This window comes from Choloepus didactylus, chromosome 7 (assembly GCF_015220235.1).
Source record: "Choloepus didactylus isolate mChoDid1 chromosome 7, mChoDid1.pri, whole genome shotgun sequence".
Taxonomy (NCBI): Eukaryota; Metazoa; Chordata; class Mammalia; order Pilosa; family Megalonychidae; genus Choloepus; species Choloepus didactylus.
Window position 1 is genome coordinate 130,432,316 of NC_051313.1, and position 25,874 is coordinate 130,458,189.

The window sequence follows — 25,874 nt, forward strand, 5'->3', positions numbered from 1 at the left end:
ATCTGGTGCTGAGCTTTTTGAGGGGGGGAAGTTCATGATGACTGATTCAATATCTTTACTTGTAACTGGTCTATTGAGTGCTTCTATTTCTTCTTCATTAAGTTTAGGGTGTTTGTGTTTCTAAGAATTTGTTCATTTCATTGAAGTTGTCTAATTTGTTGGCATACAGTTGCTCATAGTATCCTCTTACGTTTCTCTTTATTTCGGTGAGGTCAATTGTAATGTTCCCTCCCTCATTTCTGATTTTATTTCCATCTTCTCTCTTTTTTTTTTCTTTGTCAGTCTAGCTAAGGGTTTGTTAATTTTATTGGTCTAAAAGAACCAACTTTTGGTTTTGTTAATCCTAATTTTTTTTTATTCTTAATTTCATTAAACCTGTTCTAATCTTTGTTATTTCTTTCCTTCTGCTTACTTTTGGATTAGTTTGGTCTTCTATTTCTAGTTCCTTCAGGTGTTCAGTTAGGTCTTTGCTTTTAGCTCTTTCTTATTTTTCAACATTGGTGTTTAGGGCTATAAATTTTCCTCTCAGCACTGTCTTCACTGTATCCCATAATGTTTGGATGTGTTTTTTGTGTTCTCATTTTCATTCATCTCAAGATATTTACTGATTTCTCTTGCTATTTCTTCTTTTACCCACTTATTATTTAAGAGTATGTTGTTTAACTGTCATATATTTGTGAATTTTCCAGTTCTCCTGTTATTGCTTCCCACTTTCATTCTATTATGGTCAGAGAAAAAATTTTGTATAATTTCAATTCTTTTAAATTTACTGAGGCTTGTGTTGTGACACAAATTCTGTTCTACCCTGAAGAATGATCCATTAGCACTTGGGAACAAAGTATATCCTGTTGTTTCAGGGTGCAATGTCCTGTATATGTCTGCTAGATCTAGTTCATTTATCATATTATTCAAGGTCTCTGTTTCCTTGTTGATATTCTGTCTAGATGTTCTATCTACTGATTTGAGTGATATATTGAATTTTCCAACTATTGTTGAGAGATGTCTGTTTTTCCCTTCAGTATTGCCAGCATTTGAGTAGTTTATTTTGGGGCACCATGGTTAAATGGTACAATTTATAATTGTTATTTCTTCTTGGTGAAGTGGCCCTTTAATTAATATATAGTGTCCTTCTTTGTTTCTTATAACAGTTTTGCATTTAAAATCTATTTTGTCCAATATTAGTAAAGCTATCTTTGCACTTTTTAAGTTACTGTTTGCATGGAATATTCTTTCTGCCCCTTTTTCCTCCTCTTACTTCTGGGACTCATGACACATATGTTTGTGTGCTTTGTACTGTCATCCAACTCACTGAGACCTTCTCAATTTTTCCATTCTTTTCTCTATCTGTTCTTTCTGTAAGATTTCAAATGTCCTATCTTCCAATTCAATTATTATTTTTATTCCTGTTCAAATTTGCTATTGTATGTCTCTAGTGTATTTTAATCTTCTCTATTGTGCCTTTCAATCCCATAAGTTCTGTTATGTTTCTTTTCATACTTTCAAGTTCTTCTTTATGCTCACCCAGTGTCTTCTTAATATCCTTTATCTCTTTAGCCATATTTTCTTCATTTCCTTGAAATGATTTAGGAGATTTGTTTGAACATCTTTGATTAGCTATTCCAAATTCTGTGCCTCCTCTGAATTTTTAATTTTTTCCTTTGACTGGGCCATAGCTTCCTGTTTCTTAGTATGGCTTGTAATTTTTTGCTGATGTTTGAGCATCTGATTATCTTGAGTTTTCTCTGAAGGTCAGTTTCTCCTCTTGTATATGGTTTTATTGTTGATTGGCTTTGTATTAAGGCTTTTCTTTGACACTTGGTTCAACTTCTTCTACACCTGTGGAATTACCCATGTTTAACTGGCCAGATTTATTCAAGTCCTCTACATCTGAATCTTTCCATGCATATGCAGTACAATTTTTAAGATTTGCTGTGTTTGTGCAACTGTTTCACCCTCGGGAGAAAGCTTCCTTTTCTCTGTTTCTTCTCTCAGAATCTTGATATGTTCTGTTTGTTTTTGTTTTACCTGTGTAGTGTTCTTTTCTTTTCTTTTTTTACACCCCTTTCATTGACTCTAGCTGCTTTTTGCCTGAAGGGCAAATTTGGGAATAGGGTCTCCCCAGAGAGGACTTTCCCAAGACAGTATTCCCAAGATAAAGTAGGGACAGGGTCCCACGAAGGGGGCACAGCCTAGTTCTGAAGGGCTTGGGGAGAGTGTTAGGAATGGAACCAAAAAGAGTTTTTGTTGGTTTCCCAAGGCTGTGCTTTCCTAGCTTGCCCAGAAGATGGTGCTCTTTAATCAACTGTTCCCCACAGCCCTAAATAGGCAGTGTGTCTTTTAACCTCCTTTGTCTCCACCTCTGTTGGGGCAAGGGTTGACACAATGACTGTGGCATTTCTATGTCCATGGTTCAGAGTTGGGTCTCAGCAGTCTAAATTTGCCAATCAAAAGCCATGATCAGTACTCAGCTATGTCACCCAGTGTTCTTTGGGAGAAGGGCTTCCATGTGCCTCTCTGTCTACAGCAACTAGCCAGGGCTGGACCCGAGGTAGCACACATCGAAGGTGGGCAATGGGCACCAGCCACCACTGTGGAGTGAGTTGCTCACAGTTTTTCACTGCAGTTTCTCAGTCTCTTCATCCTACTCTTCCCTGGATGCTGTTCAGTGCTTTCCTGGCCTCCAGTGCCCAAGCACAGTTGTTTCAGACATTTTCTGTCTGTCCACTAGTTGTTTTGGGAGGAGGAGTAAGTCATGTAGCTCCCTACTCTGCCATCTTCTCTGGCAGTTTTTGCCCCATTTTCTTTTTAATAAGCCATCACCTAATGCCCACAAAATTGGAGATTGTAATTGGAGTATGTGTATATGTGTGTGTATGTGTGTGTGTGTGTGTGTGTGTGTAATTTCTGGTAACAATGAGTCTTGCCATCCAAGAAAATGGGATATGTTTGCATATTTTCAAATCTTACTTTAAGTCATTTAATAAGATTTCATGTTTTCTTTCCCTTGGTACCGTGGCTTTCTTGTTCAATTTCATTCTTCCACATTATATTTTTTATGCTATTGCAAATTGAATCATTTTAGCAATTTCCATCTGTTTGAGGTATTTCTAGATTAGAAAAAAAAAAAGCCATTGATTAGAGTGTCCAGATATACTTACTAATAATATGAGTCTTTGGAGTCTCTTGGGTTCTCTCACTCTCCAATTACATCCTCAGCAAAAATAGTTTTATTTACCAAATGTCTGTTGTTTATTTCATTTGTCTGGTTTTACTGTTTATGTTTAAATCTTGAAGAAATATTAACTGATAATAGTGATAGTGGACAGCCTTTACTTGTCCCTTATCTTAAATGAAATGTTTTCAATTTTTTACCTAAAGATAGGCTTTGCTATTATTTTTTCATAAATATCCATTATTACAGTAAAGTATTTTTCCTTTATTCTCTATTTGAATTTAATTAGAGATAATTTATGAATCAAATGAGTTTTACTATATTGATATTGAACAACATAAATTACATTGATAGATATCCTGATATCAAGTACCCTTTCATTCTTGAAATAAACCCTGCCTAATCATAGTGTATTAGCCTCTTGGATACACAGCTGAATTCTATTTGAAATACTATTTACAAATTTTTGCCTCTTTATACATTATTGAGATTTGTCCATAATTTTCTTTTTTATACTATCTTATCAGGTGTTATATCAAAGTAATGCTGACTTCATAAAAGAATGAGAGAATTCCACTGTTGAAATAATGTTTGACTTATTTATGTGATCTTTAAAATTACATGTTGGACTGTGAGCCATTATCCTGATGTGCTTTTCATTGTAGATTCCTCACCTTTCCAATATCCTCCATGGAAATTGTTCCTATTCAAGTTTTCTACTCTGTCAATTTTGGTAAATTGCATTGTTCAAATAGTGTTCTATAATTAGCCTTGTTATCTTTTCTCTCTGTGTGTTTATATCTCTTTTCTCTTACTTACTCTTATTAATTTTGGCTGTCTACTTTGTTCTGAAAACAGACTTCAAAGGGATTTATTTATTTTACTCTGTGTGTATTTTTTCCTCAGAGAATTGACTTATTTATTTTAAATATTTTTATATCTCTATTTCATTAATTTAAATTTATCTCTATGAATTTCTAACCCCTGCATTTATTTTCTAATTTCTTAAAATGGATATTTAATTCCTTCTCTCCTTTAAAAACAGAAGTTTTTAAGGCTATTCATCTCCCTCTGAGGAAAATGGGAAATATTACATAGAAAATATCTTGCTATGTTATATATATATTCTTATGAAATGTTTTCTTTGATATCTAGATAGTTTGTCATTTTACTTTCAATTTTCCCTTTGACTTAATGCTTCTTAATTACATTTCCACATTTACCTTAATAACTGGTAAACTTGATTTTATTTCTTCCATTTTATTTTATTTTATTTTATTATTTATTTTACATTGTTGTTTTCTTTCTTTCCTTATTTTTCTAAATTGATCAAGTTACTATTCCCTTAAATTTTCCTTGTTAATTGGGAATTCTATGGAAATTTTTCAATCAAGATACCATATTCTTAAAAGATACTTAGGTAATTTCTATTTACTGAAACTAAAGATTTTCCCTACAAAGTCACACTTATCTTCCCACGGAGATACCAAAGCCATTATCTCCCACTGTTCAAAATCCTTCTTTAAATTTCCTGGAAATATAAGTAATACCATTAATATTGCAGGGGATAGTCAGAATTTGACAGTCAGTAAAGCGCAGACAGCAGCCCCATCAGAGAGGGGCAGCAAACTGCCCTAAAGGACACTATCCATAAATTGCAAATTTGGTTGAATGAACATGTACACTCTAGCTGAATGCAGCCCTGCATGTTGCTACAAATGTATATTTCCTTATCCACCTATACATGCATATGTGCCTATCTAACTATCTATTTTTTCTAACTAGATATGTAGTCTGCATATAAATTTTTAAATTAAAATTTTATCTTTTCTTCTTTAAATTTTTTAGGTTTAATTTCTGGTTCGTATATTTTTGCTGTTGTAAGTAGAAGACAAATCACTTAGAATTCCTGCATAACTTCAAATTCTTTCATTTACACTAAAGAACGAGGTCTTGTTTGGATAAGATTCCTGGGCAACAGCCCTTTTCACTCCCATTATTCTCCATACTTGCTATTTCATTCTCTTCTAGCTTTCAGTATTAGAGATGAACAGCCTGATGCCAGCTGATTAGTTGTTTGTTGTTTCAAACCTTTTGGGGATATTTTATTATTTCTGTCTGAAAATTATAAGATTTTTTTTCTTTTTCTCTTCTTGGAGTCAGGAACTTTACCAAGGTTTTCTTCATTAATTCAACCTGGAGGAATATTAGAATACTTTTTAATTCAAGGAAATTTTTGTTTTTAATTCTTTGTTTAAGTAATGCCTCTTTTCCATCTATTGCTCCCCTTCCCTCTTTTTTGGAATTACTGTTATTGATCTATTTCCACTATAAATTTCATCTCACTATATTTTGCTCTGTGCTTTAAGATAGTTTTGCATTTGATCTTATTTCACATCATCTAATAAATTACTATGGCTATTGTTGACCACTATTGATTTCCCCTTTCCAATATAGAGATAATGTATTTCCATCCCATAGAATTCAGGTGTGGTCAGGTGACATGTTTGCCCAATGGAATGTGAGTGTATGTGACAAATGGCACATTTAAGCCTAGACCTTGAGAGGAATGAGTTCCCACCAGCACTCTTGTTCATCTCTTCTGCCATGACAGTGGTAGTTCCCACTCTCAGGCTCCTTCTGTCTGAGTTGCAAGATGAGAAGGCTCTGACTTCAGGTGCTTCCATGCGATAGGAACCAGAAACGAAACTTTGTGGCTTGTAAATTACAGAGACTGGAGGGGTCATTTGCAGCCACAGACTTGGTCACTGACAACTTGCCTTTTAATGTATTTGGTTAAAAGTGATTATGTGAGTGATAAGTAAATATTTTGCCTCTGCATGCTGTAGCCCCTTTACACTGGACATAGGGTCAGTGGTGCCTTTAAGTCTAAACAAAGCAGAGAATCAAATCCAGATAATTCATTACCAATTTGGAGAAACTATCCTTAATCCAGAACCAAATTCTGTATCAGAGTTTGATCAGAGAAGCAGAACCACTACGAGTGTTATCTAACAGATATAACAACATGTATATTATGGAGATTTGACCTTATGAAAGTGTGGATCTGTTTGAGGCTGTTGTGTCTGTGTCTGGAACTGGGCCCACTGTCAGCAGAGCAGAAAGTCTTGCAGGAAAGATGGGGATGAAGTTGGGAGGGGAAAACTGAACAAGGACTGACCGGAAACTGTGATGACCAGCTGAAGTCCACAAGGATGGTCTAGAACCTGCATTGGTCTCTAACCACCTCCAGGAATCTATCTTTGGTAATAGGGAGACTGGTAGGAGAAACTGGTAGCATTTGCAATGAAGGTAAATCCACATGTGGTCCAGGAATCTGAGAAGCAGAAGTAGGAGATCCGACAGGAGCTGGTAGGGCTATGGGCCTAGCTGATGCTGCCTTCCAAGAAGATGAGCCAGCAGATGAGTGAGAAAAAGCTCCGAAAAGAATTTAGCTAGCTTCCTGGCTGCTAAAACAAAGACCTAGCATTTGGTGGGTTGGCTTAAATAATGGGAATTTATTGGCTTATGGTTTTGAGGCCAGGAGTAGTCCAAAATCAAGGCATCATCAAGGCGACACCTCCCATAAGGCTGTGGTGTTCTGGGCCTGGCTGCTGGTGATCCTTGGTCCTGGGCTTTTCTGTCACATGGTAATGCACATGGAACCCTCTGCTGGTTTCTTCTTTCTCTTCTGGATTCTGTTGACTTCCAGCTTCTGGCTGCTCTCTATGGATTTCTATGTAGCTGAACTTCTTTCTGCTTATTAAGGATTCCAGTAATAGGATTAAGACCCATCCCAATTAAGATCCATCCTGGGCCACATCTTAACTGAAAGGTCCTATTTACAAGAGTTCATGCCCACAGCAATGGATTATGTTTAACAACATGTTTTGTTGGGGCACATAGCTCCAAACCACCGCAGCTGTGCTTCACATCTGCATTCCAAATCTTGTGCAAAATGTGTCTTATCTTGTAGCCCATACTAATCTGGAACTATGCAGGGAAGGGAATTATGGAAACAGCTAAAATGAGACAACTAATAGGCCATATGAAAATCCTCAATTAATATATGATGAAGGAAAAAATGAATTCACAATTGAATGACTAAATTAATCAATTTTAAGATAAAATTTCAGTGAATTTCAGATCTCTAAATTATTAGGATTCTTCTTTTCCCTTGGGAAATTTAACACTTCTTTTTTTGGAAAAAATATATTTATCACCATTTTGTTTGTTTATTTGTTGGCAGCAGTTCCCTCACCTTGTACTTCCCTAAAATACCATCTCAGCCCATCCAATAGCCCTTATGTTTGCCTCAGTCTCATCCCATTTGTCTGTGTCAAGGGAGCTGTACTGCCATGGATTAACCAAGCATTGCATTGTCTTGATATTTTTATTATTATAAATGTCTATCTCAACATGCAAGAGTAATCAAGTAGCATTTATAGAAGGAGTTTAGGAACAGATAAAAGATAATAAAAGCTGCATCTTGTTTAATGGAGCATGCGATGTTAACTTCTTTAGATAATGAAAAAGAGGAGGCAAGGAGAGATAAGGAAAATAAAGATTAGCTGCTTTCCCTCACCCCAAACCTCAATCCTAACACATTTACAATAAACCAAGATCTATCAGTGTAAGGATACTTTTAAAAATTGAGAAAAAACAACCATTTTTTTTCCATTATTAAATGATTTTCCAGCATGGCTAATTTCGCTATAGAAGGTTAATTCACTAAGAGCAATTCAAATGTGCTTCACATTAGATTGTTCATCAGCAAAATATAGCAGCACCTGTGTGTCAGGGAGTCTCTTTTAATAGTGATTCTCAAACTAGCATATAGAAGACTCACCAGGAGGGTCTTTAAAGCACAGTTTTTTGGGCTCCACTCCCAGAGTTATTGATAAAGTAGATCTGGGACAGGCCCGAGAATTTGCATTTCTAACAAATTCCCAGATGATACTGATGTTGCCAATCTGAGAGCTGCAGTTTTAGAAACTGTTAGAATACAGCCACATAAAGAGGGTGGAGAGTATGTAACTTATTTGTCAGGATCACTTAAAGGTATGTCTTGCAGGTACTTGCAATTAACTCCACAATTAAAGTGCTTATTATCACAAATGGCTAAACACCAAGCTATGTGTCAAATCACTGCTTTGCACACCCTGAAGTTAAAGCATCTACTGTATGTCTTGTTATCCAGCCAAGACAGAGAGTCAAGCCAAGCATTTAAAACCCTGTTTAAATAGACACAGTTACTATATCTAATCAACACAGCAGTGGGGCTTGCCAAAAACCTATAAAACTAATGGATTCACAAGAAAATTACATCACCTTCAAATCAATGCTGGTAACACAGGTGGCATTTATAAAAAGTAAAGAAATTGACATTAACTCAGCCTGTGTCGGCTGCCTGCCAATGAGCTCTCCAGCAAGGCTAAGAAAAGAACGTCTCCCTTCCAGGAATTATCTTTAAATGCCCTAACCTAAACCATTTTAAAACTGTGTAGTAGAAAGGACCAGTGACTGTTCTAAAATATCATGTCAATTGATAGCTTGAGGATATTTGGGTCTAAGTATCACAGGGATGTCCTTTGTCCAGCAATGGGTAAAAGGCCTTTAAAACCCATGGTTTCTTTTACTATTAAAAATAAGTAAAATAACCCCCTAACTCAAACATTCCTTGTTCCATCACCAAAGGAACTTAAGGAAATGGCAGTGCACATTATAATGAAAAAGCAGCGACAACTGTAACCTGTGGCTGCATGTATAACCTCTGCTCTGAGACCTGCATTACTTAGCAGATGGAATTAAAATTCTGATAAGTGATACAAAAGATTTGTAAGGGAGGAAATTGGTGTGTGGTCACATTGTCTGCCTTAATCCTCTTCAGTTTGCACTACCCAGCTTGTTGTTAAAAGCAATCCATGAAGAATCAGTTTCACCCTGAAAACTGCAGATAGTGTGAAGCTTAGAAATAAAGCTCTCCAGAAAATGCCTTCCTGGATAATCCTGGGGAAATATGAAGGGCATGTTGAATGCACACACAAACACACGCACATGTATGTGCATGTGTGGGAACATCCTGCCATCATAAAAATAGCTATCTGAAATTAGTATATTTCCTAGGAAAAGATCTGGAGAGCCACAAATTTAATCAGCTGCAAACCTATTCAAGCATAGAAATGACTTATCTTCCACTGAATGAACTGCATGAATATTCCACTGACATGACTAGCTATTGCCATAGAATATGTGGATTACTTAGGTTTACAGTACCTACACCATCCACTATAAACATTTTATTATCTCAGCTTTAAAGATAACAATAATTAGAGAGAGCAAGAGTTGGAAGCATGAGCTGTAATCTAGAAGGACCAAAGAGGTATTGATCCACTTGGTTCTAAGTTTTGGTTCTTAAATAGCTTAGTTTGTATCTGAGGACTTCAAACTTGAAGATGAGTGAACAAGACCACTGTATTAAGGAAACCTGAGGCAAATGTGTATAAGTTCTCCAATGAGTTGTTTTTGATACATCCATAAACATAATTAGTTACAAAACTCTTTTTTAAAAGCATGATGCTCATTAAGCATGAATTTTCTTAGGATCCATCTGCATATTTCTCATAATGAAATTACTCAGAGAAAAGAGAAACTATGGATACCAAATATAGAATATTTTCAGCATTATCTTTGTTTCCTATGCTTCTAAAATTGCCATTTGAAACTGCATGAACTGGGTGGCTTTCGAGGAAATTATGCTTCCTGCTTTAGACTGCATTAATTGGTTCTCACACTGGCCCGGGGACAGACACTGGAATTATCTCCATGTCATAGACAAAGAAATGGTTGCAGTCCTTTAAATCACACTTCTCAGAAATTGGAAGAAAAACAAAAACTTTCACATGCTCCTTTTTGAGCATTGGTTGAACTATAAAAACTGCCTTTTTCTAAATTATTTACTAATATTTGTTGATGTAGAAATACAAACCAGCCTTTGTTTCCTAGTCCAAATTTCTTCTAATCATGCTAATTACTAGGAAGGTAAATGATATCATCATACAAATAATCAAATGTTTGATACCATTTTCTTATTTCGAACACAACGTAAACATCCTGCAAAACATCTGTATGCCCTCCCTTTCTTTTAAATTCATCTTTTGGACACTCTCTCCTATGTCTGAGCATTTGACCTTCCTATTTTCTACAATTGTTTACTTTCTTCTCCAGCCTCACAATTTAAAAGTTTCAGTATGCACAAAACAATAAACATTCTGATGTCCCATAAATATCATTTCAATTTAATATGAGTTTGTTTTAACTTGGCCCCACTGTGGTCCGAGACCAATATGATTTTCAACCAACTATAAATGTGAAGGCTGAATAATAAAGGAAATATAGATGATTTTGCAAATATTCCATTATTTAAAGAAGGCAATGGCTAGGCAAATGGTTGTTGATACATAGCAGTAAGTAGAAAGTTGTGTAAGTGTAGATTCCATCATTAATTGACTTGCCAATGCTTCAGTGTTTTCACCTAAAATTAGGCAGAAAAAACTAGAGTTTTTCATTTTCATATGGATTTCATAGATAGTCATGAATATCCCTTACATTTGCATTCTGGCTGACTTAGCATGCTTTATTCAAATAGATGGAAACATGTTTGACCAGAGAAATGATATATGTAGCTCTTATTTCTTTTAAGACCAAAACAAGACATAACAAAACAAAAACAAAACAAGCCTGTTCTATATCTGAGATTTTATATTTAAGGGGAAAGCAGTTCTTTCTGTTTATTATATCACTTCCATTTCTTCTTGACAATTAGCAAGGTTTTTTCCTATTAAAATTTCGCAGATCCTCATGTTTGTATGAACCACAAGCTCACTGATGTTCTGAGGTATCTCTCATAGGGCCCATCACTATCTTGTGCAAATAAACTATAGATATTTATCCAATTAATAACAGGGTAAATAGGAAAGCGCTCTCCAAGGTCTCTACCACAGGGCCACTGCACCAACCCAAGCTTGCTGTACAAAGCACACCCTCAGAGAGTGTAATCCTCATGGATTTATGATGTGAATGGTGCCCTCTAGACCTTGCAGCCTTGGTGTCTGTTATAAACATGTGAGATGGACGCCTGAATATCACACTTTATTGGAAAGATATCAAGAATCAACATTTTCTAAATTGGTACATTTGATTTTTTCCATTTATTGATACAAGAGAGTCTTTACATTTAAGATTACCCTGAATATTAAAAAAACAGAAACCAACCCAACTTTCACAATTATGATCAATCTTATACTTCTCTCTCTGTGTGTGTGTATGTGCATTCTCTGCACAATAATGAGTAAAGCAGTTTGAAGTACAGAAGGAAAACTTGTACATGGGATAAAAAGCATCTGTAACATCAAGTGTATGATTGAACTAACATTTCCTCTGGTTGGGAGTGTGTCAATGCAAAGCAGAGAGAAGACTAAAAGATGGAGTGATAATAGTTTTCATCAGCTGTGTTCACATAATTCAAGCAAAGGCACAGATGGAAAACATTTCAATTGCAAAATGTTAACAGGCAGTATTGAGAGGAGAAAGAACAATTAAGTTGAATTTATTGTTTCAGTTGCCTTGAATCATGAATTTGCCTTACCACCATGTGGCTGTGACAGAGTTCTGAGGTAAAGCATTTTAGTAGCAAGTTTTCAATTTGATGAAAAAAAGATAGACACTTTTTGTGTGTGTGTGTAAAAAAACAAGTTGCATCTATCAATATAAGTTATAGAATAACTTTTGTTATCCTGCCATCCTTCCTAACATCCATTTTCTCCATGCTTTTACACATTGGCTGAGAACCCATCATCCTAGCCAGAAGGGTCATGTTAAAACAAATATTCCAGGAGGCAAGATGGTGGCATAGAGAGGAGTGGAAGCTAAGTAGTCCCCCTGGAACAACTACAAAAAACCAGAAACAACTAGTAAATAATCCAGAAGAACTGCGGGGGGGGGCAAACAAGACCATCCACTCATCATACACCAACCTGAATTGGGAGGAATGCCCAAGATCACAGCATAAAATCTGTAAGTAAAACCTACGGATCCAAGTCGTGAGACCCCCTCCCCCATAGCCCGAGCTGCAAAGCCTCGTGGTGCCAGAGAGAAGCTCTCTCCCAGCAAGCGAATATAGCTCAGCTGAGCTCCAAGTGGGGTTTTAAGTAGTGAGTGTGAACTGCTCACTACAGGTACGCATCCCCAAAAAACAGACAGAGGCTTTGGGTGACGACTGACCTTGGAGGGCCGGAGGGTCGCCTTGGACTGGGTCTGAAGGGGACTATCTGTTTCTTTTTCGGCTCAGTGGAGAAAGCCCCAGTCATTTTCAGTTTCCAGGGCTGTGACTCGGGGAAGGGTGGAGACAGCACAAGCAGAGAGTGAGACCACTGAGGTGCTAATGACCTCCACCTGGGGGGTCTGTCTTCTCTAGGAGGAAAGGGGTGGGGCCCTTTCCATTCAGAACCAGACCCCAGAGCCTGGGGGAACACGGCCATACCTCCTCACACCAGTCAAGAATCATAGGCTAATAGGCATCACCTGCTGGGCTGAAAAGCACAGTGGCCTGAGGCATCACAGGGTGGAGCAATTTTCTAAGACACACCCTCAGGGAAACCAGATACTGAATATTTCTTCCCTCTGGGACCTGAGCCTGTTCTGGTCTGGGAAAACCTGATTTGGATAACCAAGGAAACCATACCTAGACAACAGAAAATTACAACCTACACTAAGAAAAACAAAGTTATGGCCCAGTCAAAGGAACAAACGTACACTTCAACTGAGATACAGGAATTTAAACTAATGCTAAATCAAATCAAAAAGTTTAGAGAAGATATTGCAAAAGAGATAGAGGCTGTAAAGGAAACACTGGGCATATATACGGCAGAAATCAAAAGTTCAAAAAAACAACTAGTAGAATCTATGGAAATGAAAGGCACAACACAGGAGATGAAAGACACAATGGAAACATACAACAGCGGATCTCAAGAGGCAGAAGAAAACACTCAGGAACTGGAGAACAAAACACCTGAAAGCCTACACGCAAAGGAACAGATGGAGAAAAGAATGAAAAAATATGAGCAACGTCTCCGGGAACTCAAGGATGAAACAAAGTACAATAATGTACGTATCATTGGTGTCCCAGAAGGAGAAGAGAAGGGAAAGGGGGCAGAAGCAATAATAGAGGAAATAATCAATGAAAATTTCCCATCTCTTATGAAAGACATAAAATTACAGATCCAAGAAGCGCAGCGTACTCCAAACAGAAGAGAGATGAATAGGCCTACACCAAGACACTTAATAATCAGATTATCAAATGTCAAAGACAAAGAGAGAATCCTGAAAGCAGCAAGAGAAAAGCGATCCATTACATACAAAGGAAGCTTCATAAGACTATGTGCGGCTCTCTCAGCAGAAACCATGGAGGCAAGAAGGAAGTGGTGTGATATATTTAAGATACTGAAAGAGAAAAACCGCCAACCAAGAATCCTATATCCAGCAAAGCTGTTCTTCAAATATGAAGGAGAGCTCAAAATATTTTCTGACAAACAGACAATGAGAGACTTTGTGAACAAGACACCTGCCCTACAGGAAATACTAAAGGGAGCACTACAGGGTAATAGAAGACAGGAGTGCGTGGTTTGGAACACAATTTTGGGAGATGGTAGCACAATAATGTAAGTACACTGGACAAAGATAACTATGAATACGGTTGAGAGAGGAAAGTGGGGAGCATGTAAGACACCACAAGAAAGGAGAAAAGATAAAGACTGGGACTGTGTAACTTGGTGAAATCTAGAGTATTCAACAATTGTGATAAAATGTACAAATATGTTCTTTTACGAGGGAGAACAAGCAAATGTCAACCTTGCAAGGTGTCAAAAATGGGGAGGCACTGGGGGAAGGATGCAATTAGCATAAACTAGAGACTGTAACTAATAGAATCATTGTATTATGCTTCCTTTAATGTAACAAAGGTGATATACCAAGGTAAATGCAGATAAGAGGGGGGCATAGGGGAGGCATGTTAGACACTTGACATTGGTGGGATTGTCTGATGCTTTATTCCACTTTGATTTAAGGTTATTTTTCCTTTTGCTGCTTCCTAGCTGTCATTTTTTTTTCCTCTTTCTTTTGCCTCTCTACCTTCTTTGACTCTCCCCCCTGCCTTGTGGAAGAAATGTAGATGCCCTTATGTAGATAGTGGTGAAAGTGGTGAACACATAAATGTATGACCATGCAGAGAACCATCGATCATTTACTTGGGATGGAATGTATGGTGAGTGAACAAAACCATATTAAAAAAAAAAATGGGTTGATGACAAAACCTCGAGGGCAATATACTGAGTGAGATAAGCCAGACACATAAGGACAATTATTGCAGGGTCTCACTGATAGGAACTAATTATAATATGTAAACTCATAGACATGAAATATAAGGTACCAAGATATAGGACAAGGCTTAAGAATGGGGAGTGGTTGCTTAGTATGAGCAGAATGTTCAATTAGGGTGAACTTAAATGTTTGGAAATGAACAGGGGTGTCGGTATCAAGATGTGAGAATAACTAACAGTGCTGAATGGTGTGTGAATGAGGTGGAAAGGGGAAGCTCAGAGTCATATATGTCACCAGAAGGAAAGTTGGAGGTCAAAAGATGGGAATGTATAAAACTGAATCCTATGGTGGGCAATGTCCATGATCAACTGTACAAATACTAGAAATCACTTCATGAACCAGAACAAATGTATGACAATACCATTAGAAGTTAATAATAGAGGGGCATATAGGGAAGAACTATATACCTATTACAAACTATATACTACAGTTAGTAGTATTTCAACATTTTTTCATAAACAGTAACAAATATACTATATCAATACTACGAGTCAACAATTGAGGGGGGTTGGTTAGGGATAGGGGAGGACTAGAGTTTCCTTTTCTGTTTTTCTTTTTTCATCTTTCACTTTATTTCTTGCCTGAAGTAATGAAAAGTTTCTAAAAATTGAACAAAAATTAAGTGTGATGGATGCACAGCTGTATGAGGGTACCCAGGGGCAAGTGATTGTACACTTTGGATCTTTGGATAATTGTATGGTATCTGAACAATCTCAATAAAAATGAAAAAAAAAATATTCCAGTTCTGAACACACTAGATTTTATGCTTCTTGAGGGCAGGCACTAGTCTTAATTTATTTGTACCCTCAACATCAAGCATCCTGTCTCTCAAATACTAGAAATGAAATATCTTTTTTAATGAATCATCTATATGATTTAGCAACGGTCAAATAAATGGAAAATTATTAAATATATTTAACAAAAAATTGTTCTAAATTTAATTTTTATTCTGTGACTCAGAAAGAATTAAAAGTTATGTATAGTCTGTATTAGTTTCCTAGGGCTGCTATAACAAAATGCCACTAATGTGGTGGGATAAAACAAGAGAACTTTATTCTCTCACAGTTCTGGAAGCCAGAAGTCTGAATCCCAGGTGCCGCTCAGGCTGCAATCGCTCCAAAGACTCTCCGGGAGAATCCTTTCCTTCCTCTTCCAGCATCTAACGGCTCCAGGCATTTCTTGGTATTCCTTGGTGTTTCTTGGCGAACAGTTACATAACTCCATTCTCTCCCTGTGTCTCCTCATGACCTTCTCCCTTTCTCTTCTGTCTCTTTTACTGACCCTTGTCATATTATTTAGGGCCTATCCAGACACTCCAAGATGATCTCATTTCAAGATCTTTCATTTAATTACATCTTCAAAGACCCTTTTTCCAGATAAGGTCACAATCACAGTTTCCAGGGGGTAGGATGTGGACATATATATTTTTTTTGGGGGGAGGGGGTCACCATTCAGTGACTCTTAATCAATCATATGAATAATGATAGACACTACAATCAGATTTGGATTATTTTACCTTTTGGTTATCTGGAATCTTGGTGAATACTGTAAAATTTAACTTATCTTCTGGTAGTGTTTTCAGATCATTAAAAGCTTTTCAATTTTCCCCTTTCCTCTAAAATGACTCAGAATACCTCTCTTCATTCTTTACCATGGCCCAGTCTTTGAAGAACATCTCCAGCAGTGATTAATAAAGATGAAGCACTCAAGTGGCTTTTGTCACAGGAGTCATTATAAATATATCACCCACAACAGCTGTCTGGCTGTCAGATAAACTCTTCTCCTACCAAAACAGTAATCAATCACATCCAACATGAGACTCTAACAAGCCCAGATAGCAATATTTTTGTCACTTTAAGCTATATTTATAGAACGGAAGCAACTGTAGGAAGAGAGAAGCTCTCCCAAACTGAAATAGCCCCTATTCCAACACCTCTCTCCATGGTGCATATGATGGAATAACTCAACACTGTCTGCATGTGTTGTGGTAGGTCCTTTCAGGTCTAGGACCTGGACTTAAGAGCTGAAAGTTATCTTTTAACTTGGAATTTATGATGACTAATAAAGGATTAGTATGGGGGGAAACTACTTTATGGAATAAACTAATTTATTCATTCATAGTATAAATATTTATGGAGAGCCCCCAATTTCAAGAAATGTGCAGCTAAACATCACACCATTAGCCTTTGGGCCATACATAAAATGAATTATAAGGTATTTGCAGGTATAACTGCAGCCTATTAAATGGGATGTCTCTTCACCGCGTGTGCTGGTTTGAATCTATTATGTCCACCACAAAAGCCATGTTCTTTAATGCAATCTAGTGGATGCAGACTTATTAGTCTTTTGATTAGGGTGGGACATTTGATTAGGTTGTTTGCATGGAGATGTAACCCACTCAACTGTAGGTGAGACCTTTTGATTAGATCATTTCCATGGAGGTGTTGCCCCACCCATCCAGGGATTAATTCACTGGAGTACTTAAGAGAGCTCACAGAGAGGAGAAGCTCAGAAACGCTGAGAGAGACATTTTGGAAAGGAGCTAAGAGCTAACACAGATGCTTGGAGATGCAGATAGATGGATATGTGGAGATGCTAAGCTAAGAGATGAAGCCTAGAGTTTGCCCTGGAGAAGCTAAGAGAGGACTCCCAGATGCTTAGAAAGTAATGCCCTGGGAGAACAAGCAAAGATGCACAGAGGTTGAGAGAGAGTAGCTAAGAGAGACAGAAGTCCAGAGACATTTTGGAGAAAGCCATTTTGAAACCAGAAGCTGGGAGCAAAGGACCAGCAGATGCCAGCCTCTTGCCTTCCCAGCTGACAGACATGTTCTGGACCATCGGCCTTTCTTCAGTGAAGGTATCCTCTTGTTGATGCCTTAGTTTAGACACTTTCATGGCCTTGGAACGGCAAATTTGTAACCTAATAAACCCCCTTTATAAAAGCCAATCCATTTCTGATATTTTGCATAAAGTCAGCTTTAGCTGGAAGAAACAGGATAAGCATTCCTGTCTTATGGTCCTTGTTCAGCTTTTTCTTCATTATAACTCTATGGCTTCAGCTTCTATTCTTCTGTGTGAAAGACTGACTCTGTAGTAGTGTCAAATCCTCCAAGATAATGATGGAGAATTCTCTGTCTCTGCATCTGGAGTTCTTCAAGTTTCACCCACACATCCTCTGTGCCCTTTTGGACGCAATGCTTCCTGTGGATCATCTTGATAATTCTTCTGATTCCTAACTGTTATTTCCTAAATGTAAACAATACTCATAACATTAAATGAGGCAATAGTTTTTCAGTGCCTTGAAATGTTTGCAAATACACCTTAACCTTCAAGTCTATCATGGGCAGGTATTTATAAACCTCCCCCAATTAAGATAAAATAATGTTTTTCCTTTTATCCAGTAGCAAGGTCCCCTCATTCTTTAACCTTCCTCAATACCCCCATCACCCCCCACTGTAGCAATAGAAGTTGAAGGACAGATTAGACCATTTAGCACTTGATGTTTCTACACTTGCATAGAAGGATACCCCACCACCACCCGCCACCGTCTTTCAGGTAAACTTCTATTTACCTATTCAGATCTAGGCAAAGAATTCTCTCAGGCAATCACTTAAACTCCAAGAATTTAAATTTATTTCTTTTTTGTTTTCCATAGGATTTATTCATATTACTTCTAAAACACTTATCATATCCCACTTGTGTCCTATTTTGTGTCTCATCAAAGAGATTGAAACCCACTTGAGAAGAGAGGTTGTATCTTTATATTTGCAATCCTATTGCCTAGCCTAGTGATGGATAAATTGTATATATAAGTAATGAATGCTTATAAGAAGAATAAGTGAAATAATAAAAAATATTTCTTTCTGAAAACAGAAGAAGAGGAGGAGGAGGAGGAGGGAAAGAAGAAGAAGACGAAGAAGCAGAAGCAGCCGCCACCATGACAACCACCACCGCCACTGCCTTTTCTCATTGGGCTTTGCTGTCTAGCTCTTTCATGTTTTTTACACATAGGCTATATTAGCCACTAAAAGTGAGAGGGCAAACACTTATTTTTTTTGGAATCTGCAGATTTTGAGATGTATTCATATACCATATACTCCATCTAAATATATAATCAGTGTCTCACAGTTTCATCACCTAGTTGTTCAATCATCACTTAATTTTAGACCATTTTCACTGCCCCAAAAGGAAAAAAATATCAGATAGACACACAGAAAGGAAATCCCAAACACCCCATATCCCATATCCCGCCCCCTATTATTGACCCCTAGTGTTGGTGTGGTACATCTCTTATTGTTGATGAAAGAATATTAAGGTATTACTGTTAACAATAGTCTGTAGCTTGCAATAGGTCATTTTTCCCATATACCATTCAATTATTAACTCCTTGTAAAAGTGTCATACATTTGTACTAGCTCATGCAAGAACTTCTTTACATTTGTAGTGTTGATCAGTGACATACATGTCTATAAACAACCCCTTTCAATCAAATTCACCTACAATACAGCACTATTACTTATAATCCCAATAATGAGCCACCATCACCTCTATCAATTCCCAAACATTTAAGTTCAACCTCATCAACAAATCTGTACAAATTAGGTAACCACTCCCCCTTCTCTCGCTTTTGTCTATCTCTAGATACTCTATATTCTACGTTTTAAGATTCTGAGTTTACATATTATGTTTCCATCTTTTGGCAATTGTGAATAATGCCTCTATGAACATCGGTGTGCAAAAACTTGTACCTGCTTTCAGATATTCTGGGTATATACCAGAGTAGCAGAATTACCAGGTCATAGGGCAACTCAGTATTTAGTTTTCTGAGGAACCGCCAAACTCCCTTCCAGAGTGGCTGTACCATTTTACATTCCCAACAACAGTGAATAAGTGTTCCTATTACTCCACATCCTCTCCAACACTTGTAATTTCCTGTTTGTTTAATATTGGCCATTCTTATATGGTATCTCATTGTGGTTTTGATTTTCATTTCCCTAATAGCTAATGAAGATGAACATCGTTTTATGTGTTTTTAGCCATTTGTATAACCTCTTTGGAGAAATGCCTATTCATATCTTTTACCCATTTAATAATTGGGTTGTTTGTCATTTTATTGTTGAGTTGTAGGATTTCTTTATGTATACTGGATATCAAATTCTTGTGAGATATATGGTTACCAATTATTCTCTCCCATTGAATTGTCTGCTTTTTTGCCCTTTTCCCAAAGTTTTTCTCAGAAGTGTTCAGTCCTGAGAGGTTCCCATATATCTTTTTTTTTCTTTTGTTGCTTGTGCTTTGGGTTTAAGGTCTAAGAAACTACTGCTACCACTAGGTCTTGAAGATGTTTCCCTATATTTTCTTCTAGGAGTTTTATGGTACTGGCTCTTATATTTAGGTCTTTGATCCACTTTGAGTTATTTTTTTGTATAGGGCAAACACCTATTTTTAACTAAAAATTCAGTTAAGAGGAAAGTTGTAATCAGACTTTAAATACCTATACCAGAGTATAGGACATGATCACAGTTCAGACAATGAAATTTCTTCATATTTTCCACTTGGCATTCAAGTGAATTTGAAGACTGTATGCCCACTTTCCTCTGCTTCTTATGAAGAATTTGGCCAGACCACACTGTCCTTGATCCATGCTGACCAATCCAGATCAGCCAGTGGGCAATAGTGAATCACTGTCTGCTTGGCCAAACGTTGGTAAATGCAGACTCTGCTGCTACCCACTGATATCCATTACAGGTTTATTAAAGCAAATGCAGCTTTTCTAAGTGTTTATACTTTCCGTGACATCCCTTATTCTTACCATGTGTTGAAAGACACCTGGCTTGGCATTTGTAACCTACTTAAATATGGTGATTTAGTAGTATGAAACAAAGAGCAAGTACAATATTGCTTGCAGGATGGGATAAATATTTTCTGCAAATGTGAAATCCTGCTTTGTGTGGGAAGAGGGTATTTAGAATAGTGTCAACTGAATTATGTTGGTTGATACTTTGATTTCAACTGGCGGGCATAAACAAACGAACAGGCTTTTTCCTGCCATCACCATTACCCTGACACAAGTCATAATACTCTAGAAAGCACTTAGCACTTGGAAGAGTGTATTTTAGAATATGAATTCTATACCTTATTTTCAAAGATTTTATAATAATTGGAGGTTTGGGGATCATGTGACTCTGGGATTATATGAACATATCAAGAGCTCATCATGTCATGGACACTGGGGATATATTTTCACCCACAATTCTGTCAGTAAATGCAAAAAAATACAAAAGGACTATCTACTTTTGGGTTCTTATTTTGGAACTTTTTGCTTAGATGTTCATTATAAATATCTTTGAACTGCCTCATGGATTCTGAGGAGAATATCCAAGCATTTTTAAATTTTAATAGTGTTTGCCACTTCTGAACCCATTCACAGCCATTTTTCCTAATGTTTTCTTTACACTTGAGCTAGAAGCTATTTTCCTATCCTATGCATATGTGGCAGGGTGTTAGGGACAAAGCCAGACCATTTAGGGGAAGAGGCATCATCTTCAAGTTGGACGACAGATTGCTAATAATGTCATGTAATTGTGAAAGACATGCTGTGAGGAGTGGGCAAAAAAATGAATGGGTGGATGGAAGGGGAAGTCAGGATGAAGCATAATATTACAGCGCTGTGAGTTCTGATTTTTGGAGGATGTCATTGCAGTTAAGAGCAGGGCTCTGGAGCCACATCATCCAGGTTCTAATCCCCACACTGCTTCTTTCTGTGCATTAATTTTCTCATATGTAAAATGGAGGTAATAATAATAATTAATAATAATACCTATGTAGTTGTTGAAAAAAATAAAATAAATAAGTATAAAGTGATAAAAAAAAAAAAGTTCCTGGGAAATAATCCTCAATATGTTTCTTAGTTTAAAGAGCTAGGTGAGAAGAATTGGAAAGAAATGTCAGTGTTCTATTTGATATTTGTAGCATGGAACAACTTTATTGGCAAGAGCATATAATTGCACAAAAAAATTAAAAATACATAAAAAGCATATGCATAAAATATATGATCAAAATTGCAATACTTTCCTTTAAATACTTGGCCATCTGGTCACTAAGAAAGCATTTATTGAGTACATACTTGGGCCAGGTAGTGTTGAAAGACATGGTTCCTGCCTTCCTCAGGTAGCTTTCAGAGAAGGAAGGACATTAAAAACTAGGAGCAATACTATGTGTCAGTGCAATGGTAGAGCTAAGCACACAGGGTTATGAAAGCTCAGTGCATGGGTTCATAACCCAGTCTGAGTTGGGAAGATGTGGTCAATGGGAACTTCCTGGAGGGAGTAATGGCTTGGATATAGTTAAGTGAAGTAATTGATAGGCATTCAGATAGAAAGTGCCATATGTAGGGATTTCTAGAGGTGAGAGAGAGGAAGGGACTTTCAGGAGCAGCAGGAAATGTGGAATGTCTTCCAGACTGTGAGAAGAGAGGCAGGAAATGAGAAAGAGCTTTCCATTAAGCAGTTTGGCTTTTAACCTTTGTAGTGGGGAGCCTTTGAAGAATGTTTATCCATCTCACTTCTAGATCAGGGGAATGGAATGGAGGAAGACATGACTGAAGGCAGGAAACTACTCAGTTTGCTTTTTCAGTAATCCATAATCTGGGAGAGAGCTGTGTGGTCTGAACTAAAGCAGTGGAAAGCTGGAATAGTGAAGGGAGAGTAGTTTGAAGAAATATTAAGATGAAAAAGATGTATAATTTTTGTCACCAGTTAGATTGAGACGCTAAGGGTTAGGGAGAAGGAAAGGATTACCTGAGGCAACTAGGTGGATGAATATGCCCTTCTTCAAGATGAGGAACACAGAAGGAAAAGGGAGATTTCAGTAAGAAGGTGCTATCTTCACGTTTGCATCCATTCAGACAGGGATGTGTCCGGAAATTCCTGCTAAGGTAATTTAGTTCACAGTTGAACATATTATTCCATTGCATAGAAGAGTGGTCTTGATTAGAAATTCAGATTTAGGTGTTATCTCATGAAGGTGGTAGCTGCATATAGGTTAGTCATGTTTTCACCCAAAGAGAGTGGGTAGAATGGGACAGAAACAAAGGCAGGGATTGGAATCCTTGGAACATCAATATTTAAGAGATAGAAACAGCCAGTTGCTAAGAACTGTCAAGAACAGATACCAGAAAACTGGGCTAAGTTTAAAAAATAATAATAAGATAAAAAAGGAAGGGAGGGTTACAGAAAGGAGGGGATTACAAAAAGGGTTATAAGAAGGGTTACAAGACAGACTACTAGCCTTCTCAGTAGAGAAGGCTAGTAGGCTGAAGAACTAGACATGTTTTTGATATTAGCTTCTGGAAAGTCAACAGTTTTGGTAAAGAGGTGTCAGGTGGGATGGTCAGAGGTATGTGTTCATGGTGAAGGTGTGGAAGTGGAGACTAAGAACTGGGAGTGAAGGTTGCTATTTTTAGAAGTTTGGTACAATAATAGCTAAAGGGAAATGTGTGGCCAAGTGAGAATTTTGTTTCTGTTTCTGTTTTTCTTTTGACTCAAGTCTGGGAGATTTGAACATGTTTACCTGCTGAAAGGAAAATACTATGTGAACAGCAGAAGAAAAATGTGTTATCATCCAGACAGTATAGGAAACAATTGTAGAAAAGGAGAGGATGATGGTTTTGGATATAGTTTGCTTGAGATTGGTAGCAGTTTGTAGAACAGAATGCTCATCTGTGGAGAATGATGTTGGAAGGCAGACGATTTGAAAGCAGAGTTGATGGAGATCCTATATGTAAATAAGAGGATAAGGAACCAGTGAGGGAAGGATCACTGGTTGGCATTGCAGGTCCAGGTGGGGGCTTTGTAAGGGTGGCACAGATCCTCATGATGGACTAAAACTCAGCTCTCACCTGTAGGCTTGGGGGTCTAATGAAGAAGGTGCAATAAAGCAACACTATTTGCAGATTATAGGAGTCCTGGGGATGCTTAAGGGAGGTGGTATAGCTGAAACACACTTGAGGGGCATAAGTCACATCATGTAGCAGAGTAAATACCCTGGGTTAATTGGCAAAGAATTCTGGGAGAGGAAATCACATGTTTCCCAGAGTGAAGACTTACATGAGTATTCTCAAAGAGACATGGCTGTGCATACCAAGTTACAATTTACTAAGCCACATGGCAGACAAGGATTTTTTGGGAAACATCAATTCTTTCTAACTCAAAAGGATTTCTCCACTAGAAGGCAGGTAAGGACCATCAGCTCTCACACACCCCCTCACTCCCTGTCCGCAGTTGTTTATAGACAGCATGTTGATCCTTGAATGATGTTAAATCAAGTACTATCTTTAAATTTGAGGAATGAAGACTTGTAAAATATTGTAATCACTTGTAGACTTGCTATTTGTTTCATAGCCAGAAAAGACTGGATGTTCAGATGTACCAGATGTTGCTTTCTACTGTTAAATAATATTTGAAATTCATATTTTTGTTAAATTTTCATAAACACATTTATAAAAGTTACTGCATTTTATTTATTTATTTTTTTCTCAACAAAAGGCAACATCTTTAAGGGACAGGAAAGGAGCACTGGAGGAGTAAGAGATTCCTAGATTAGAGTCTCAGATCTACCACTTATTAATGTGTATATCTAACCAGCCACTTAACCCCTGTAGCTTCAGATTTCTTCCCTGAATAAAAGGTTTAACTAGATCTCACTATATCTTACAGCTCTAAAATCATTTATAAGATAGAAATTTTACTTTGTCATGGTCAATTTCAAGTATAGCATTAAATGTTAAAGCCAAGAACACCTGCAATCAGGGTATGTAGTGGGCTGTGCCCATGTATTCTAGAAGCCTAATACTGACAGCAGAGTTTTACACTGCAGAAGCATAATCTTTCTGACCAGCATGTTCCATTAAGGCTTGACTTACTGCCAGGGAATTCACCTGCTGACACAGTAAAACTCCTAACTGGAAGCATTAACATTGCAATGTCAGATGGGGGCGGGGGGAGTACACGTTCATAAATTCCACGAACGTGCATTGCTTTATTTGGGGTCCTGGTTGCAAACTCATTATTTATGCTGGGTACAGTAGGCCATCAACATATCCCACTGGGAAATTAGTTTGCAATTTAGAATCGTTTCAAGTACAAGTGATTCTCAAGTCATTTTCCGAGGTTAAATGAGAACTCTTATTGCTTTCTGTGGGCTCAGAGGGAATTTTTACTCTGTGTGTTCCCTCCTCCCCTTGCTTCTACTATACTGCCTTGATTTTTCATTCTTAAACGTACTTTGGTGCTAAATCTCTCTCTCTCTCTTTTTTTTTCCTTTCAATTTTTGAAAGCCAGTAAATGGAATAGTATTTGCTGCATTTTCTTGTTTGTTGGAATTTCTTAAGTACCTTAGTTTTGATTACTGCTTTTATGCTTAGAAAAGCCCTCTGAAATTTCCATGCCCTCCCAAAATGGGATTGCTTGGGTAAAATAGGAGTGATTTGGGAAGGATAGATGACATCCTCTGGAGGCCCCAGTGAATCAGAATCTTTACTCCAGACTCTAGGAAGATGGCCTTCTTACTACAGGGTCCATGACATTGGACAAGGATTCAGGCAGGTAACTGAGAGCAGGAGTCCACACAGTAACTCCAGGTAATGTAAATCTGACTTACAGCCATTCCATAAGCACAGAATAAATCATTGAGATAAGAAGGGTCCACAGACCCTTTCCACTTTCACACATCCCTTTGGTTGATTCTTTCCTTTACAACCTCCTTAAGCATTTTTTCAAAATTTGAGTTCTCTGCTAAAATCTTGCATACTCCACAAACTTACCCCAACCTATCAGAATTGCCCTCAAGCCACCTGGCTTGTAATTTATAACCTGATACTATCCTTGGGAAATAAGTAGAGTTATTTTAAGTGTATCACTTTTCCTTTTCACATTCCTAAAAGTAGAAAATCATTTGTAGTGTAAAGATCTTGTAGGATTTTTTTCTTTTCCTTTTTTCAGTAAATGTCTAAAATGCTAAGGCATTTAAATTAGATATATTACATCAAAGATCAAATAGAAAATAAACCAACGGTTTTCAGCCACATGGAGTAACACTCCTCTCCTCCAAAGAAGAGAAGCTCTAGAATTTATCTGAGACCAAGATTTCAACATTGCCCTAATCCATTAGGAGAGGGCTTCCATAGACGCAAGTCAGAAAGTACACAAACCTAGGAGATTAAGTGTTTAGTTTCAAATGCATGAAATCACTAGTTTAAACACAGAAA